This window comes from Centropristis striata, chromosome 23 (genome assembly GCF_030273125.1).
Source record: "Centropristis striata isolate RG_2023a ecotype Rhode Island chromosome 23, C.striata_1.0, whole genome shotgun sequence".
Classification (NCBI taxonomy): Eukaryota; Metazoa; Chordata; class Actinopteri; order Perciformes; family Serranidae; genus Centropristis; species Centropristis striata.
Window position 1 is genome coordinate 13,652,336 of NC_081539.1, and position 20,098 is coordinate 13,672,433.

General features: G+C 37.8%; 1 long non-coding RNA gene across 1 annotated transcript in view; it reads right to left on the reverse strand.

Annotated features, from left to right (window-relative positions):
• Positions 1–10,684: 10,684 nt before the first annotated feature.
• LOC131962144 (uncharacterized) overlaps positions 10,685–20,098 on the reverse strand; it is a 32,427-nt gene continuing 23,013 nt past the window's right edge. The window contains exon 4 of the long non-coding RNA XR_009389913.1: positions 10,685–10,831. This is a non-coding gene — a long non-coding RNA (uncharacterized LOC131962144). The remainder of the gene's footprint in view (positions 10,832–20,098) is intronic.

Genomic DNA, 20,098 nt, shown 5'->3' on the forward strand with positions numbered 1-20,098 from the left:
TTACGGTGAAGTGCGAAGCCCTCCAGCGACCGTAGTAATGTTTTCAGCTGGGAGCAAAGGAGGAAGTAGTGTGACGTTGTTATTGAGCCACAGAGGGAGGAGGCCGGGCTGGATGGACGGGTCAAAACGTCAGACTTTAACACGGGAGAACACAGTTCATCTCACAATGCTGAATCTTAACTATGGGAGTCCCCAGAAAAATGTAGAATAGTTTGTTTGAGTCATACGAGTGACTATTTTATTCTTCCCCCATATGCAGAAATATTCAAATATAAGAGATGGCAGTACAGCCGTGATTTCATTAACTTTGAAACAAATTGTATTTGCAGAAAATGCAAATTGGGGACGTTTACATCAACTGGTTTAGATTAATAAACAAAGCTGCATTAACGTACTTTGGTCAGAAGACGGCAGTGTAATGTATTGCTGTAGGCTAATCCGTCAGTAAACAGTAGAAGAAGAAGAGATTGTGCAAGAGAGAAAAAACAACAACAAAAAAGAGGTTGCTAAGCAAACAACTTTGGTCGTCCACGAGAAAAAATGGAGAGAAGTCTTCAGGAATTAGATTCAATTGGGCAACTTAGAATTGTTCTTTCATGTCAGAGGAAACAGCTGATCAGTCACGTAAGTTAAATGTTCACTACATCAGAACTTATTCGGAAAAATAGTTTCCATCTCCAGTTTAGCGCATTAATTATTTTTCGTAATGACAAAAACCACCTCAAGCGACTTTTATTCGCAAATTTGTTGATGGAAACACGACTAATAACACATTTTAGTAGATGAGAAAAACTCTGCCTTAAACTGCATGTTAATAGTATAAAGTAGGCATGTATGTAAAGATTTATGGGTACCCACAGAACCAGTTTTCATTCAAATACCTTAAGGGCAGAGGGCATGTCCGTTTTCCCCTCGCTAAAAATAGCCTTAAATTGCCTATGGAGTATTATTTCATCATCATATCATGACATGGTTGGTACCAATGGATTCTTAGATCTCCTAGTTTCACATGATACCAATATCTTTTGTAGCCTCTACATTCGAAAAGATCGCCAAGGGGTCAAAAAAACATAAATTACACATTAAGTTACTGTAGTAATCACCTGAAGTGCCTTTTGTTTAATACCTATCGCCAGAAGAACTGAATATTTGAGAGCTAATGACATCAAGCCAGATGGTTACAGACAACTGTTATGACTTCAATAACACAATAGTTTATTTACATAAAACCAATCCATCATTAGGAGTTCTGAACAATCAAAGCTGGAGGCGATCATAATAATAAATGAGTCGATTTGTGCTGAATTGTTTACAGAAATAATCAGAGGAGTCAGACAGGAGTTGGCTCGTAGCCAGGCTCCGCTGAATAAACAGGAACTGAATTTAGCTCAGTAGCAAAACTCCTCATCACACCAGAACATATTTAATATTAATTTTATTTTACAAAGCTCACTAACTCTGTCGGTGCAAACTACCCAGAAGTGTTATTTTAAGTATTAATCTCTCTTTAAAGAAATTTAGCAAAATCACAATAAACAAAATAATGAAGCCGAAATAAAATATTTCATGTCCGAAAAGCAGTTGAAGAAGTTTTTCCCAATGATAATGTATTCCATAACCTTAAACCATACATTGTCCAGCTTTCCACCTCTGTGTTTCCTTACACTTTAAATAGTATTAAAATATTCAACAAAGAAAAACAACAACAACAAAAAACAGTTAATTCTTGAGAATAAAGCACGCTTTCACTTGATTCTGTGTAGGGATGGGCGTTTGGAAGAAACCTGCCTACTCGATTATCTATAACGTTAACGAGCAATTAATCGATTAATCGCTGCATGCATACATGGGAAAAAATAAACAAAAATTATATATATATATATATATATATATATATATATATATATATATATATATATATATATATATATATATATAGTACTGTCAAAAGCCTGTTTTGAAAACGGACGCATTTATGTTGAAAGGACGAAAAGAGACTTCATGAGGATCGTAAAACTAACTCAAGGGAGATGATACTGTAAAGGTAACATCAAGGAGTTCAATGTTTTATCTTTTATCCCCCGAAGAGGCATGAGGTTAGTTTTCACAGTAATCTTGCATATTTAAATGTGTTTTGTGTTTAAATAAGTTTTGGATGAATGTAAACCTTGTAATTCATGCTAGCAAGGTTTGATACAGTAAGCTAGTTTTGCTCCAATTAATACTCTTGTATTTCTGTGTGTTTTATAATTGTTATCGCAACTTTCACTCACTCACACACACACACACACTCTAATCCACAAAGTCCAGTTTGACCTCAGGTATTTGCCTCGTCGCTGGGGACTGTGTCTGACTTTAAAAACAGGTATCAGGTTCTCGGTTTGAACTGTTTTCATTTCGTATTCAGCCCCTATTTTCTGATCTGACGTTCCGCAGAGAATTAATTGCTTGCCATCATTTCTTTTTTGGAGAGCTTATTATATTTCCTTTGATGTGGTGATTCACATCGCCAGGAGTAACTCTAAAGGTGCGAGAACCAGAACCTGTTGCATGAAACCAAATCATACGGGGAATAAATATAGAGATTTTAGAAGTAATTGTCGAAACCTAGTGCTAAAAACAGACACGTTGGGAACACATTAAGTAGAGAAATCATAACTGTATGGTAGAAACACCCTAAAGTGTAACATTTAGTCACTAAATGTAAGTTTTCTTTATTTCAACAACAAACACATGGTGTAAAAAGTGCAATTAAATGAGCTGAAAATTCAGAAAGGTGCTATTTTCTTGTCTTTAACCCTCCTGTTATGTTCATTTTTTTCAGGAACAGCAATAACCCGGGGCATGTTTAATTATCCAAATGTATCAGATACTAAAAAATCCCAATAAACATTGTAAACCATTTACAATAAATACTTACTTTATTCGTTTTTCATTTTAAAAAATGCATGTTAAAAGACCTACATATAAAATACAATAGTTTTACATGACATAAAAAAATAATTTTACTTTACAACATAAGGACATAAGGAGGGTTAAGACTCTGTAAGTTCACTCATAATTCACAAGCTTTAGAGTTTGTAAATAAACATAATGGAGGAACTCAACCGTCTTAACCTCGTGCTAATTAGCTGCACATTCAATGTCCCTGAAAGCTAAAGGGAGACGGACAAACAGGACATATTTCTGACATCTGCCTTTTAAGAAAAACACTGAGCTTTAGGTGGAGATGTTACTCTAAAGGTAACAAATGTTGCTTCTTCCTTCTCCGGTGTGTGAACCCTTTTCGACATCATCGGCTCAGTTTGATGCAGTGAGGAAAGTGACAGGTGCAGCCTCCAACACAAAGCCTTTAATAGCACAGACACTTCGGACAGCTTGTTATAAAAGTTAAGACAGGGGGCAGCAGCTTTGCCCCAAAAACTTCTGCTATTCTGCTCACAAGCCGGAGCTGCCCGGCTTTGGACAAACTCAGTCAATACATGATTGATGTGCACGCAGACACGGCTGAGGATTTCCTCAAGGACTCATCCATAACATTTCGTTAATGATTACAGGCCTGCTCGCTTGCCAGGGAGGAGATGAAGTGAAAGGCAAAGGTATAATGGTTTGATCACTAAGCTCTCCTCTCTGCCGGTGGATGGCTTAATTAGGCACCTTTTGGGCCACTTTGGCATTTACTCTGGCCTTAAATAAAGTCTTGTCCAGCAGGAACAATTGCCCCTCCACACACACAGACACACCTGTCTCTTTCTCCAGACTATCAAGTCCACACTCACTTTCTCTCAGTTATGCACGCTGATAGGATGGCGTTCTCCTTCTGCCCTCAGACCCGTCGGGGATCTGGGTGTTGTGTCCCCGCATTAATTCTTAACGAATTTCTCCATCAGACGGTGACTCTGAGCTTGTTTCCTGCGACCCTGATTTGGTTATTGTCCCCAACATGGCTGTGGTAGGGAGGTCACTCACGACCTTTAGACTAGTTTGGGTGATATATTTAATTTGTTTTTGTGTGAGTTTTCAGGACTATTCTTAATTTTCTAAGCATGGATCTAGTCATGGAAATAAAGTACATTTACTCAAGTAGTTGTAGTTTCTTAGGTACAATTCTGAGGTATTTAAAGTATCCTATTTTCTCTTGTTTTTTATGTCTAAATGACAAATGGATTAAACACTTATCGAAATCGGAAGGCAAGGCAGGTTTATTTGTATAGAACCTTTCAACAACAGGGTGATTCAAAGTGCTTTACACTGAACATTAAAAGCATTAAAAAGAGACATATATAAAATGACATTCAAATATAACATTTTAAGACTGAAAACGAGCAGATAAAATATTTAAGAAAAAATATAAATGTACATTAAAATATAAAATTTTTAAATTGAAAGCCAGCTAAAATAGATAAAATATTTTTAAAAAACAAACAAATATAAAAGGAATAGTTACAGTGCAGTATTACTGAAAGGCAGTGGCAAACAGAAACATCTTCAGTCTTGATTTGAAAGAGTTGAGAGTTGCAGCAGACATATAGTTTTCTTCAATAAAAACAAAACAACAAAAGTTTGGAAGTGCTGAGGATGGGCCAGAGCACAGGACCATTGTACACAGTAAATGTACGTCCACTAAAAGTGCTTGTTTTTGCCACTAACAACTCAGATTGTTGTTATAAGTGTATATAAGTATGGAAAGCTGGAAAAGTCTTGTTGTGAAATCCTGTGAAACATTTCTGAAGTTGGTGGGAGGAAAGAGGAGTGCCAGGAAGAGTTTAACATTAAAATGACCTTAAATGAAGTAAATTCAACCCCTGTATTTAACCCATCCCTTTACACACGAGTGAACACACACCACGCTAGGAGCAGTAGGCAGCACAATACTGTGCCCGGGGAGCAGTGGGGGGTCATGTGCCTTGCTCAAGTGCACATGACCTGTCAGTCCTGGGATTTAAACTGGCAACCCCCCAGTTACTGTGCTGGAAAAAGCTTATCTAAAAGTTAAAAACAAAAAACAAACAATAGTTCATTTTTGCGCATCTCTGAATATTGCCAACTAAAATGTCGAGCTACTCATCGCACGGTTTTCACAGACTACAGATAGCCTGAAGTTGTGCTATAAATGGACACTGGGTCTGACTACTGCCAGCCAAACAGGAAAAACTATTAATTACGAGGTTTTTTCCTAAAGACAAATGCCGTTCAGAGAGTGGAGAGACCTGCTGCAACCAGAGCGGATGCAATTTTATTGGCTAAAGTTATTGTGTTCACACAAATCATCAACTGATTCATGACTCATAGTAAAATATCTATTTAGATAAATTGCTGGCTCACATGTTCATGCTCAATGCTTGGCCAATTTGAAAGACTGTCTTCATTAGTCAATTTGACACAAACATGAAAATATGTTTCCGATTGCAAAATACTGAAGTTCCCCTTTACAAATCTGCATTTTATGCCAAATTATAAAAAATGCTGTGGAAGGTCTGGGACAGAGATAACTTAATATGTCTACTTCACTATATTTTGGAAGGAAATATTGTACTATTTCTCCACTGCATTTGTTTCAAAACTAGCTTAATTATAAGGGAATATTTTTGCATTATTATACGTCATTATTGGCACCAGGATCAAAATGTAGTGAGATCTGTGGAATAAATGCATTGAACTGTGTACATGCAGATATTCTCATTTTGTGGGCAAACTATGTAATGTCTTCTCTGTTTCCTTCTGATCAGCTTATTTTAATAAACTAAAATCCGTCATTACTTTTAGTTAAACTAATTGCTGAATATCTTTTGAATCATACCTCATTATTAAACAAAATGAATGGTGAATGAAAAAATGTTTGCTTCCAGTCATAGGAAGTCTAAAATATGAAATTCTAACTGCATAAACACATTATTATACAGGAGTTTATGCAGCATTATTGTATATCCTTTAGTGCTTTCAAAATAAAGCAAATTACAGTTTTTTTCATGCGCTAGATGTCTAAACGAGACAAGCGATTCCTGCATTAAATGATTCGATGATTAGCCCACAGCCGTGCGTGGGATTTCATTATGCTGAATTATCATGAATCTAAAAAAGTGGCAGTCAATAAGCAAACACGGCGGAGTCCATTCGGACGAGGAAGAACAAGCAGTTCTGTTAAAAACCCATTTGCAGACGCCGCAGCAGAACCCAGAGTCCTCTTTGATCTTTCGTGGACAAAATGAGACTCTACCCGGGGAAAAGTGCCCGTGACAACTTGACTTATCGGCCTTTAAAGAAAAGTCTTCAAACAGATGTATTTGGTAATGTGAGCTAGCAGCGGGCCGAGCCCTGCAGAGAGCCACGGCTCGTGCCCTACTTAACCTGTCAAGGCCAGTCTGAGAACTACTCAATCAGGTCTCTATGGGCGGAAAAGAAGACAGAGTGCAGAGGTGAATGAAACATTGAGGAGATTTAGCAGCTTGTGTGTATTTTTATCCCGAGGCAATTACCTGCTGGAGCCTTGCTTGAGAACACAATAGTTCAAAGTAAATTCAATGGATGTGAAACAATTTTTAGAGAATTTGGAATTGAGAATTTGATCTTTGTGAAATAAAAGTTGTCTTCTTCTGTCAAAATAGATTCAAAGGAGTACTCCGGCACTTAGTGATGCAATCTATAAAAATGGGAGTCTCACAAAAGACAGATCTTTACAAATAGTTAGAATCAAAGCAACAGAGGCTGAGAGTTTAGTCCGTATAAACAGAACTTTATGTGTAAAACCAACCTGGTAGCAAATAGTGCATGAATAACATGTCAATAGCCGTGTTTCCATTAAAGTCAAGTGAATTTGAAGCATGGTTTTGAAATGTTGATTTAACAGTAATGTAAATTAGGGACGTTTCCATCAACTGGTTCAGAGGAAATAAACAAAGTTGCATTAACATACTTTTGTCAGGGGATGGCAGTGTAATCTATTGCTGTAGGCCAATCCGTCAGTAAACAGGAGAAGAAGTAGAGATTGCACAAGAGAGAAAGGTGCTGGAAGACGCCGACAACGGAAATAGCTTCTTCTTCTTTTGGGAGAAGTAACAGCAGATCGGTCATGTGAGTTAAAGTTTTATCGAATTTTGGTGTTTCCATCAAGCTTTTCTATTGTGAATCTTCAATATGCATATAGAAGTTTGTTGATGGAAACAAGACTGTTTTCTAATTTTGTAGTAATTTTGTATGTTATCAGAACAACATACATTTTTTTTTTTCTTTCCACTTGTCTTTTTTCCATCGTGGGAATATTAGACATATTACATGCACCAAAAATCAAGGTGAGTTATTTAATTGAGTTACTTTAACATAGTGGGTGTTTTACTTTGCATGGTTAGACCATGTGACGTCATGTTACGTAACTATGTCGTATCTTTTCCTAACTCTAACCAAGTTGATTTCTCAACTGAACAAAGTAGCTTTTGTTCCTTAACCTCACCATGTAGTTCTGTTTCACAACCTTAAACACAGTGATGGTGACAGTCACATGTTCAGAACAGCAGCCTTGCAACCCTTTCACAATGTTTTAAAAGCTTCAGAAAGGTGCGTTAAATAATACGCAAATACAGGTGCATGTCAATAAATTAGAATATCATAGAAAAGTTTATTTATGTCAGTAATTCAATTCAAAAAATGGAAATAACACATTCTATAGATCCATTACACACAGAATGAAACATTTTGTTTCTAAATTTATTTAACTTTTTCTAATTATAATGATTATGGCTTACATTTAATGAAGACCTAAAATTCAGTGTCTCAAAAAAAATTAATATTCCAAAAGTAATATACCAATTTTAAAAAGTCTGTTTAATATGGAAATGTTGGCCTCTGAAAAGTATGTCCATCTAAATGCACTCAATACTTGGTTGGGGCTATTTGACTTGAACTACTGGAAATGGACTTTTCCATGATATTCTAATGTATTGAGATGCACCTGTAACTTAAAATGCATAGACAAACACACAAAATGTCCTTAAAAGTGATGCCTCCCCATGAGATCACATTGGTAAAGTCAGTGTAGTGGCCCTTTAATTTTAAAGGTGTGTTCCAGCAATTTAGTTACACTTGAATAAAGTTTCAGGGTCATGTAAGAGACAAAAAAATTAGAACAAGGCCAAGATCAGGAGAATGGGTCAAGCTCAAATACTTAGTATTTTACATTATACATTATGCAACTTGTCTTTTTCAGACCCTGCAGTTTGACAAATACCCACTTCTTTAAAACTCCATTGTCTGTAAAGCAGACTTTCTGTTATAAATGCACTGCAAAATAAGTACTTTTACTTAAGTAAGTTTCTGAATGTGTATTTACTGGTACTTTTACTTGAGTAAAGGACCTGAATACTTCTTCCATCACTGAAAATGTATAGTGCTCTCACAGGTTGCATATGTCTATAGACATGGACAGGGGACCGCACCCAGTTCTTATTACACTGCACTGGGGGTCTGCAGAGGCGGACCTGTTCTCAGTGTCTGTGTGTCATAAATCCTGGGCTGCAGACGGTCCTATAAATGTGCTAACTATATATGAGTTGTGTGTAGTCTCAACAAAGATTATGTGCATGTGTGTGTCCTGGGGGTGGAGACAGGTTTAATGTTATGTAATATCCACTTGAAAGCCAATCATATCGTGAGACATGTGCCTTCTAATTACTTATTAGGATGACGACTGCTGATAATACTAAATCTAAAAACTGGTGCTTGTTCACAAGAGAAACCAGTTTGAATTATGACAACAAGTTTTATATAACAATTCTTAAAAGGGACATTGAGGGAGAAACCCATGGGCATCACAGTGGGCAGCGACACAAGAATGACACTCAAACGCTTCAATATCTGGTGGTGTAACCCAACACAGGGCTGGCATCCCTCGGTGGGGGGCTCCGGATGACATTTGAGTCCAGCTCCAGGAGGGCCAGATGTGCTGCTTTGATGGAAAAGAGACGTGTCAGCTCAGAATACCAGCCTGACAGAGGACGGCGCGTATGAGGGAAGACCGGTCCCAGCGTTGGGATGCAGCTGTCCTTTTCTAAAAACCCAGAGAGGAGTTCAATTAAGAGCCCTCGCTAAAAAACTCTTTTCAGGAGAGCTTGAAGAGCCCGTCCTCAATTCTCTGATCAATCTGAACTGGAGAATCCTCGACTGTAAGAGACGGAGGTAATAAATAAAGCCAGCTTTATCGCTTGCTCGGCGTCAATTAAACCGAGGTCTTATCAAAGCTCTCCAGCTTTATTAAAACGCGGTGCACTGACAGGCGAATAACCTCTGACAAATTAATTGAATTTTGACAGACGGCTCACAGCAAGAGGAGAGCAGTGGAGATCATTAAACAGACCTCGGTGGAAATGATCAAACAGACATCGATAAGCTTGGCTGTTTGATGGCAATAAAATGCATTATATGACTTTATTATACAAATAAATATGTTTGCTCACATGTTCTGTTCATCATTAAGTCATCTGACTCTTTTATGACTTTAATGTGGTTTTGATTCAATTTTTTGAGAAGAGAAGAGGATAAAACAAAGCAACCAAGAGGCATTTTGTTCACTTTAGGCTAAACTTCTTTCCCTTTTCTTACTTCTTGAATCAGAAAAACTAAATGTAGTTTATACAGACTAACCAGGATAAACACAAATGAACACTTCATGCGTATTCATGCAATCATGCGTATATAAAAGCGTCGCACCATACCTCCATGTATAAACGCCCCTATGAGCACATGACATTTCTTTTATTCTATTCAAGGTGTCTCATTTTCTTCAGCCCTTATAGCTCCTATCTCTGTCATGAGAGGGCTCTGTGAATTACACCTCTCATACCTTTTTTCTCGGGGCAAGCCACAGCACTGATAGCTGCGACCACCCTGGAATCTCATCTGTGCCGTCGCCCTGCTGCCCCTCTGTCCTCACCACACTTCCCTCTCAGGGAGCTCGGGATTTCGGCCATGATTGTTTTTTCATTTTTGTCATTAAAAACACCCTCTCCCGTTCTTTAATCACCTCAGCCCACAAAATGTTGCATATTTACTGTTTTTGTATTATATTGTTTTTCCATTTTAGTACCTTGCAGAAGTATAAATATTTCTTTTTGAGTTGTAATAATCTGCCCTGCTCCTAGATTGTTTTCCTTTCTTTAATTCATTTACATTTAGTGCTTCCTGTTTTATTTTGACCTTACTTGTCCTTTCATTTCAGATCATTTCACCTTCTTTCTTTGTGTGTTTTTTTGATTAGTTTCACCTGTCCCTTGTTAGCCCTGCAGTCAGCAGACCTCCTGCTCACCTGCTTCTACTTCCCTGTTAGTCTCTTACCATTTACACTGAATTTCTTACTTTGTTCCTTTGTCTATTTGGCATTTGTTTGCAGTTTTGCTGCCTGTTTTCCAGTTGCCTAGTTTCTATTACCTGCTAAACCTTTGAGACTCATTTTGAAATAAATCATTGAATCTGTCCTGCTGCTTCCTCATGTCTCTCATGTCTCATTATTTCTTGTTGGTCGGAATAACCTTTTTAATTGGTCACTTTTAAAAAAAAAAAAATTAAGTCGTTAAGAGGGTCTGAAAAGCTGCTAAATCTCGTGAGAAAGTCCAGCCTGTTCTGTCAAAAACGTCAATATAGGTCGTGTGTGGCAGCTAAAAAAAAAGCGATATTGACGTATTTCACTGACCGCTGAAATGCGTCCGCCGCCATCTTGCTGATGTAGTAGCGACTGACGGCGAAGCGAAGTTAAATAGCAGATTTCCCCCTTTAGTTGGAGGCTGAGGTGATGAATGGCTCAAACAAACGGCAGACTTTCACCCAGGATAGTGAGGTTTGTGTCCTGTGTGAAAACAAAAGTAAACCATTTTAACTTAAGTTACGTTGTTTACTTAAGTTACATGAACATAACTTACGTTTTTTGCGTAACTTGCGGTAGTCACGTGACCCTTGTAACTACTTCACTTTCAGTTTCACTTTTTTTTATTTTAAAAGACAGTCTAAACTGTCTTTTATAATGCCTTTCCAGGAAGTTTTTTGGCCTAAACCTAGTTCAGTGGTTTTAAAACAAAAATCCACAGAAACTGCAGCATTTTTTACAACCCCGATCGTACATGTATCTATAATGACGTGTGTGCTATTTTAAGATCGCTCCCCTGTACCACGAGCCATGAAACGCGAGCTGCCATATGTACCTACGTGCCGTAATGGGTGGTACTGAAACACGACCTCTTCTGTCGTTTGGGCTGGAGAACTTGTTTTAAAGTCAAAGATAGCCACACCCTAAAGCAGTGGGGTTTTTATAAAACTTTTTGTGCAAAGTGCAAGCCAAAATCTCATGGCAAACCTGTACTCATATTCATGCAAATAAGCCTCTATAACACTCTCATCACTCTTATCACTGAATGTTTATTTTGCTTTATAATTCTTATTTTGAGCGTAGCATTGAATTTTTCTCTGTATTGGGAAATGAGTGCGCACAAAGTACTAATATGGTAAATTAAAAATTGATTCATAATTTTTTTCTATAGTTGTATACAGCATTAATAGTGTATGACTGTCACATTATCTTCCCACTGCCCTAAAGCATATCCTGCTGTATTGTCCCATTTACTCTAAATGGAAGCATTACTTACTAAATAAACATCTTGATGTATTGAAGAAGACTTAAACTATTAATTGAGACCATAAACACATTAAGAGAATGTTCACTGAGCTAATAAAAATCAAGTCAGAAGTTGGGTAATTTTCTCATAGACTTCTATAGAATCAACTTCTTTTGGGATTTTTGGATTTCTGCCCATGTTAGGCATCAGATATAATTCAGATTTAAAGCACTTCACGTTTCAGACACAGAGCTTGTTTCACATGCATGCTGCAGGCATGGCTGAAGACTCTTAGAGGGATAGTTCAGGATTTGGGCCATTACATTGTATGAAAAATTAGCCAGTAGTGCAGTAGATGCAAAGCTATGAGCTTACTTTCCAAGCTTCAGTGTTGCAGTTCTGGCCAGTTCTGACCGTAGAATAGATCGTTCCAGCAAGCTGGCAGAGTCATGAAACTACAAGGTTTTAAAACTTCACTCAAAAGGTAGAAATGCCACTGGAGCAACCAAACATTTCCATATTGTTCTCTGGATCATTGTAATCAGGTGTCAGAAGGCTTATTTTAGATTTATCTTGTCACAAAAGAGGGCAAAGGGGAGTAAAAGACTCTTCATTGATTTAACAATAGGACCTACATTAAAAAATGGATTAAAAAAACACAAGCAGCTCTTTGATCAGTGCAACAATTGTGCTATTAACTATGAATACATTTATGATGACACCAGAGACAATGAATTAGAATAGCAAATGATTAACAGTGTATCAGATGGAGTTGATTTTTACCTCAGCAAAAGTGGATTCTTATTCCTGGGTAATAATAAAGTACTTAATTTTGTTCTATTATGTTGATAAGCACCTGATTGGCTGAACTTGTGAACAAGTGTCTGCCTTTAGACATCAGTCACATAAGGGCCTAATGTTCATGGACACATAAGCACCCAGATATCCTCAACAAGAGCTGAAGAGTGTCACAGTCTGCCCCGTTTTCACTGCAGCTCTGACCTGGATAATTGGCTTAAAAGTGATGCCCAGTGTGCCATTGGCCAAGGACAACTTTTTTTCCTAAAAAAACATGATGGGAAATAACATTTCAAATATGGCGATTCTGCAAGATACGTTGAAGAATTAAAACACAAATTACTGTTTCACGTTTGTATGACTTCACAAACCACTCAAGTTGCAGTTTACATCCACACCTGTCCAGACTCATGAAGCTGTGACAGTAGACAAAGCTTCAGATATGGTTGTTGTTGCAAAGAAACTAAAAATTCCAAAAGTTCACAAAGCAAATAAGATCTATACAATCACCACTTCAAGTTGGACACCCAACCATTCAGTAGAGATGGGGGGGAATATCGGTACAGCATGGGACTGCAATATTTTGGCAATATTATATCGTTTCATAGCCGCCAAGTATTGATATTTAGCGTTCTGGCGGCGCACCATTTTCGATGTTACGGAGACCATAATAGCCTCACTTTTTAGGAATTTTGGCATCATATGAAACTAGAAGATCTAAGGAAGGAGTATGTCAGGATATTGTGTCGGGAAATTGTCAAAATAACACTACAAAGTTAGCCTATTTTTTGATGTTAAATGGTGATTTTCAAAGCGGTCATGTGACCTCTGACGTCACGCTATGGCAATGTAAAAAAGGCTCTCTGGGTTCCCACGAGTCTCCTCTTTGGCTGCCTCCCAATTAAGAACTGAGAGTTTTCTCTTATTTGACAAATCAATTCTTGATTGAATTTAATTTTGTGGACACAAAATGCAGAAAAACAGTTAAATCACAATATTGTGTATCACAATACTCACCATATCACACAATGATTAAAATCACAATAATATTGTATCGTGACTCAAGTATCGTATCATAGGGCCTCAGCTGATTCCCACTTCTCTCATTCAGTATCTGACCGAATGTTAAATACTGTCCCCATCTGCCCTTCTGTTCCTGAGTTATGGGGTTGACAAATGGCTGGAAAATGTTTTTGCAGAACATTATGACCTCATAGTCAAGTTGACCTTTGACTTTTTGGATATAAAATATCATTGCTTAATCTTTTTATACTTTTATACTTTTTTTTTAAAGATAATTTTTCTTGTGTGACTTTTTTTAAGCTTTACTATATAGTGACAAAGAGAATGGAAGGGGGAGGCAGAGGGGGAAACGATTCGAACTTGCTACTCTACCAGTGGACCACCAGGACGCCACAACATTTGTTTGTTTTGTGAGGTCAGAGTGAACTTTGACCCCCGAATTGTTATCAGGTCATCCTTGAGTCCAAGTGGACATTTGTGCAAAAATAATTTATATTCTAAGGCTTTCCTGCGATATCGGGGTGATGATAATTGGACGGACAATTGTACGGTCACACAGAGAACCAAAGATAATGCTCTGACTATGGAAATCGACGGCACAGAGGCATTAAAATATAATCACAAGCATTCTTTGTACCAAAACATATTTACCCTGTGCAAAATAGTATAATGTTATTCATTGGGGTTGGGACAGGAATGTATCGTTTAATGATTAAATGCTAAAAATGTCTAAAACAACAGCAACTCCATTGTTGCATCCTTCCAGGTGAACTTATCTATACTAGTGTGAACTACCTATCAAGGTTATAACAGTTTTTATTTCGTTGTGAATTTTTGTTTTCAAATTCAGTTAGTTTTAATTAGTTTTTAGAGTGAGTTTGCTAGTTTGATGCTTAGTTTTCATTTATATTTATATTATATTAGGTTTTCTTAGTTTTAGTTTTTTTGTATACGGTATTTGTTGGGTGTGCGATTCAAAAAAGTCACTATAAATGTCACCTTTATTTCCTTTGTCTGATCTATCTTAGCCCCAATAAGGTTTTTAACTCGTAAAACCAGATGAAATTGCTTTCATATCAACCAAAAAATGTTTATGTATGAGAAAAGTTGACATGGACTAAAATAAAGGACATTTTCACTATAATTTTAGTTTTGTCTTTGTCTTAACTTTCGTTTTTCTTTTTCCTTCAATCAACGAAAATGTTTTTACAATTCTAGTTTTCGTTAACTATAAAAAACCTTGCTACCTATCCAGACTTTTGTTGTTAAATGTTGTTTTCTAAATTCATCAAGAATTATCACTTTTTTCTGATTCTTTGTTCACTGTGGAGGCATGCTTGAAAAAACAAAAACATTTTAATTCAAGAATTCAATGTACGACAGGGTGAGCAATTGATATATAAATTGTCATTTTATGTATTCCTTTAAAACCGTCCCTCCTTACTGTACAGTGCCTCCCTCACTTTTTAAAGCGGAAATGTGCTGAACTACATATTCATTTTAAAGGAGCTGCATCAAGACGCTTCTGCTGTTGTGGTTTCCACTTCAAGCCTGCAGCGTGTGAAGGCGTGGATTTGAAACATGCACCGAGAGGGGAGAGGAAAGTGGGCGGAGTGTCGCCGCAGCCATGTTTGTTTGGGACACTACAAATAATCGTGAGATACCTGCCTTGTGGGCTGTGATGTTACCTGGATTGACCTTTTCCCCTGCAGGTGACAGGATGCGGATCGGCAGGAGAACGCAGCGGTGGGTCCACGATTAGACCAGATCAGAACTGCAGGGTGTGGTGTTCTCTGTACCGCTGTCACACACATCAAACAGTCAGGTGTCCCCATCAGGTACGAAGGAGCAGCAGGACGCAGAGACACTGGAGGTGGAGAGTGACTCAAAGCTTCACTCCTCCATTTCTCCTGCATCTCCACTGCCCCTCTGACCTCTGGGCTTGTTTACATCCCATACTGTATGTGTGTGTAGGTGAGTAGGCGTGTAGGCAGATGCAGGTGTGTGTGTCTGTGTGTGTGTGTGTGTGTGTGTGTGTGTGTGTGTGTGTGTGTGATAACCTCGGGGGAGATGGTGGTGAAAGAAATGAATGAGTGTAAATGAATTAACCCTGAGCAGCTCTCACACTAGCAGAAAAAACAAATTTACACCTCTTTCACACTGACCCGGTTGCATAATTCATGAACTTCTCACTTAAAAATAAAAAGCATAGGGATAGTGAATGTGGCGAATTCTCGACAGCACCTTTAATGTTGCTATTTGCATAACTTCAGACACTTTCTACAGAGCGCACTATTAATATTACAGGCAAGATTGTTGAAGCATAATTAAAATGGGAACAGAAGGCTTTTTACACGTCTTATTAAATACTGTTAAGGACCAACTTCTTTGTTACTGAATGACAAGAATCCCATTTTAAAACATCTACTCATCACTTAATCCTGAGCTTTCAGACAATATAAAGTCATTAGAGCAATTGTAGTCGATATTTATAGTGGATTGTGGACATATGATTGCACACAACTTGCTAAAACGGCTATTAGAGTGAGGATGTTGGACATTTTTGTGTCCCCTATGTTCCTAGCGCTCTATAAATTAACATTATTAGAGATTAGTGAGCGCTAGCTTTGCATATTTCAACAAAGGGAGATGGATTTTGCAGTTTGAAGGGTAAAAATTTGGACACTTTGGAGATATTATTATTTTTAAAGGGCTTTTTTTGGCTCTTCAGACACCTATGGGTAACGTCACATAGACTACATCCACATTTTATACTTTCTATGGTAAAAATTTCATATGAGAATGCATGCCATTATTTTTTTTCTGATTAAATTTAAACTTTTAGTCAAAATATTTGCACAAAATTAGGATGAGTATTAATTGTTGGAAGTATAGACAACAAATAAATCCTAAAGAAAGAGTAGGTGAGCAGGTAAAATTCAAAAACAGGCAGAAATCTTTTGCAGGCATGCAGGACAAAGGCTGGAACTCTGTGGTTATGAGACAATCTGGCAAACAGAGAGAGCTGGTGCACCCGTAAATATACTAAGTGATTAATTAGGACAACAGGGGGCAGGTGTGCTGAACGGGGAATGTTTCATAATTATTTATTTTATTTCTGAATTTGAGCTAGTTCCAAAGACACAAATAAACACTCAAATGGTGCTCTGAACTCTCACATACTGTTTGTTTTAGTGAAATAACATCCTGCAGAGAGTCTCATTGCCAGGCTGACCTGAATCCATTTTTTTGTCTGAATCAATATTCTAATAATAGTCTGACCTGGGTCCAAAAAAGGAGCATGTTTACTCTTCACACACTCTAATTGCAGTCCGTCTTCAAGGAACAAAAACATGTGTTTTCTGACTATTCTGCCTTTTTGTTTCATGTGATCATGTGATGCAATCATCCAAACACTGCAAACATGAATGTGGAGCAGGAAAAGGATGAGATATTGAAAATTAGATAAATATATGTGTGATGTTTTTTTTTTCTTGCAGAGGGTGAAAAAAATGAAAATACAATATTACTGAGTATTCAGAGGGCGTCTGAGGGGTGCACACTTTCATTCACACATGCAGATCTCAACACATTATGTCCTGCAGGCGGAGTGAGGGGAATTTCATTTTCAGAAAGTGAGAGGTCTTTTCCTCTGCTCGTGTGCATGTGTGGGTGTGTCTCGGCGTCTTGTGGCCCGGCAGAGAGTGTGAGCTCATCTGTTAAACTGCAAATGTGAAACGGCCACTGGAACATCTGGTCACACTGTTAAGTCGTGAGAATTTTAAGCCTCCGGTATCCGGGCGGATCGCCGCAGGCTGCTGGCGTGCCATACAACGACTTAATGCTCAGCCTAACTCTGATTGAAAGAATTAACAATAGTCGGAGCACGGCCGCCTGAGATAATGATAGACGTCATCGGGGAGGAGCGAGACACAAATCACGGTGGCCTCTTAGTCACAACTCAGGCGTCCAAGCTGCTGTCAGGGGAGAAACAACTGATTGATTCTCTATTAGAGAGAAAAATGATGACACTCACAGAGAAGTGAGTTTGACATCTTGCTCTGAGTCACTGGCACTGGATAAAAATAACAAGGAAAAACTAAATTTAAGAACTGCATCCTTTGCCAGATTCCCCTTTTAACTAAATATTCCAATGAAATATTTCAAGCTGTGTTTTGGCCTGCTTGCAGTGAAAGGAGGAAGCAATTCTAAATTCACACAGTGCTGTAGGCAGGCTGCAGGATGGACAAAGTTTTCTTTGAAAACCGTTTATAACGACTCTCAAACTAGCTTTGTCACCACCTTAATTTAACATGACTAAATGTTGCAGCACAAGATCTGTTTGGCAAATAAAAATGTGAGCAAAGAAAAACAGTTGCAGTTTGCAATATATTTTACACAGGCTCATTAAAGGGTCAGTGTGCCCAAATGATTAAAAGGCATAACTTCTCAACTACTCAAGTAATTTATTTACTACAGTCTACAGAGATAAACATCATTACTTGTGCTCTTGCTCTATTATAATGGAAGTGACTACAATTTAATTTGTGGCGCTCACAACATTGAAAAATGCAGTAAATCGTCCAACAACAACAAGACAATATTTTCATTTTTTCCGTCCAATATGACCCATAAGACTATTTTCTGATTTGCTGCCCCGATTGGCAGAACAACATTATTACACTGCCGTTATATCTTAAAATGATCCATATAAGTATTTTCAGAATCTGTCACTTCTATGATGAACATCCAGCAAGTGAATAGTTAATATATTTGGGGGATATGTGAGAGACACATGAGGGAATCAGGCTTTTCTTCCACAGTGGAAGTAGTAGACTTTTCTTGCCCTCATCTTTCACAATACGCATGGAAAGTTTATAACACTAAGTTTTCTGTCAAATATTTGACATGTTAAGCCTAACTCAAGTTACATTTTTAAGCTCATCCATCCACCCTAAGGTTCTTAGCACCATCACGCCTCATTATTTCTGCCTTTGTGTCAGACAGAAAACAGAGGTCACAACTGTTGTTGTTCAGGTGTTTAAACATTGATCAATACTGTCAATGTTCTGATTGGAAGATCTCAAAAATATATGTTAAAATCCTCAACAGCAATATCATTTCCAGACATACTATCTGTGCTGTCCATAGTTTTACTACATCTGTATTAGAGAGCAACTCTGAGAAAACTTTTAATACAACAAATAACCCGTTAACCTCCATCATTATGGAGCGGAAGCAGAAATCTGAGAGACAGACATCTCTAAACATAAACCAGATCTATCTCCATGGGCAGAACGTGAGAAAAGAACTTGAAAGTTATGTTGTTTGCAAACAAAACTTTTGAGTGAACAAATTGAATTGTACTCTGAAAAACTCAGTTCATTTCTCAGTTCAGTTGCATTCAGTTTCGAACAAAAGTACAGGGACTTGCTGAGTGAATGATTCATTCATTCATTCTAACGGCACGGCTACACAGTGAAGGTAATCCTGAGTGTCAAAGGTTTCTGTATGACTTACAGTGTTTGTAATAACTCTGCCGTTATTTTTTCAGTAAAGGAGTAATCTAACTAATTACTGTTTCCGTCGCTACAACGCCGTTAACGTTACTGAACGTTAAATGTGGTGCGTTAGTATGGATTGACTGAATAAACTGTGTAATCCGAACGCACCCCTCACTCCACACACAGAAAGAGACTGGGTGGGTTAACATGAGATAAACGATTATTATTGGCTAAGGCAGAGTCATGTTTCATGGTAGCCAACTGTTTTTACACACAAGCCAGCACACGCGCACCACACACACACACACACAAACACCAAACAGATTTGATTAAACAGCAGAAACGGCAAGTCTGGAGCAATTCGATGAAAAGTTGGCCTTTTCAAGGTTCAAGGATTTTATTTGCTATAGAGTTACTGTTTACTTTTGTTACAAATATAATACTTGAATTGCAGCATAAACCTCTTGCTGTCTGTTGATGTGCAAAAAATATCGAAGGTTTTGTACAAGCACCTGTCTGTTCTACCCATTTCAACTGACTTGTGAAAACTGCTCATAAAAATCCAAATTCTTTTGACATATAGCAACTAGTTACCTGGTAACCCCTGGTAACTAGTTACTTTTACTATAGAGTAATTCAGGTACAAACTCAGTTACTTTTTGGAACAAGTAGTGAGTAACTAATTACTTGAATTAAACTAATTACTAAAGTAACGTTCCTACCACTGGTGACTTATGCCCGTTCTTCTCCCTCTCATATTATTTTAATTAATTGGTGTTGTGAAAATATACAATAAGACTGCAGTTTTCAGTTTGGTTTCTTTACCCGGCTAAATTCTCCATTCTCAGAGCTGAACTGTTTCAGTTCACTGAGTGGGATTATGTTCAGTCGGAGCTCCAGTCAAGATCTGGATGATTCAGTGAACAAATCTTTTGATTCAGTTTTTCAAATGAACGGATTGTAGTGATTCAGAAGTCCTAATCACACAAAAATAAGTGATTTGCCCATCACTAGAAATGTACAATTACAGTCTGCCTATTTTTTGGATTGACACAATAACTGCTGTTGAGTGAAGCAACAGTCAGTGGGACACATCAGCTCCTCTGCTGATGGATACGTCGTGGTATCTCTGATCACATGCGACCAGCTGAGGCCCCGGGTCTATACGACAGGGACGAA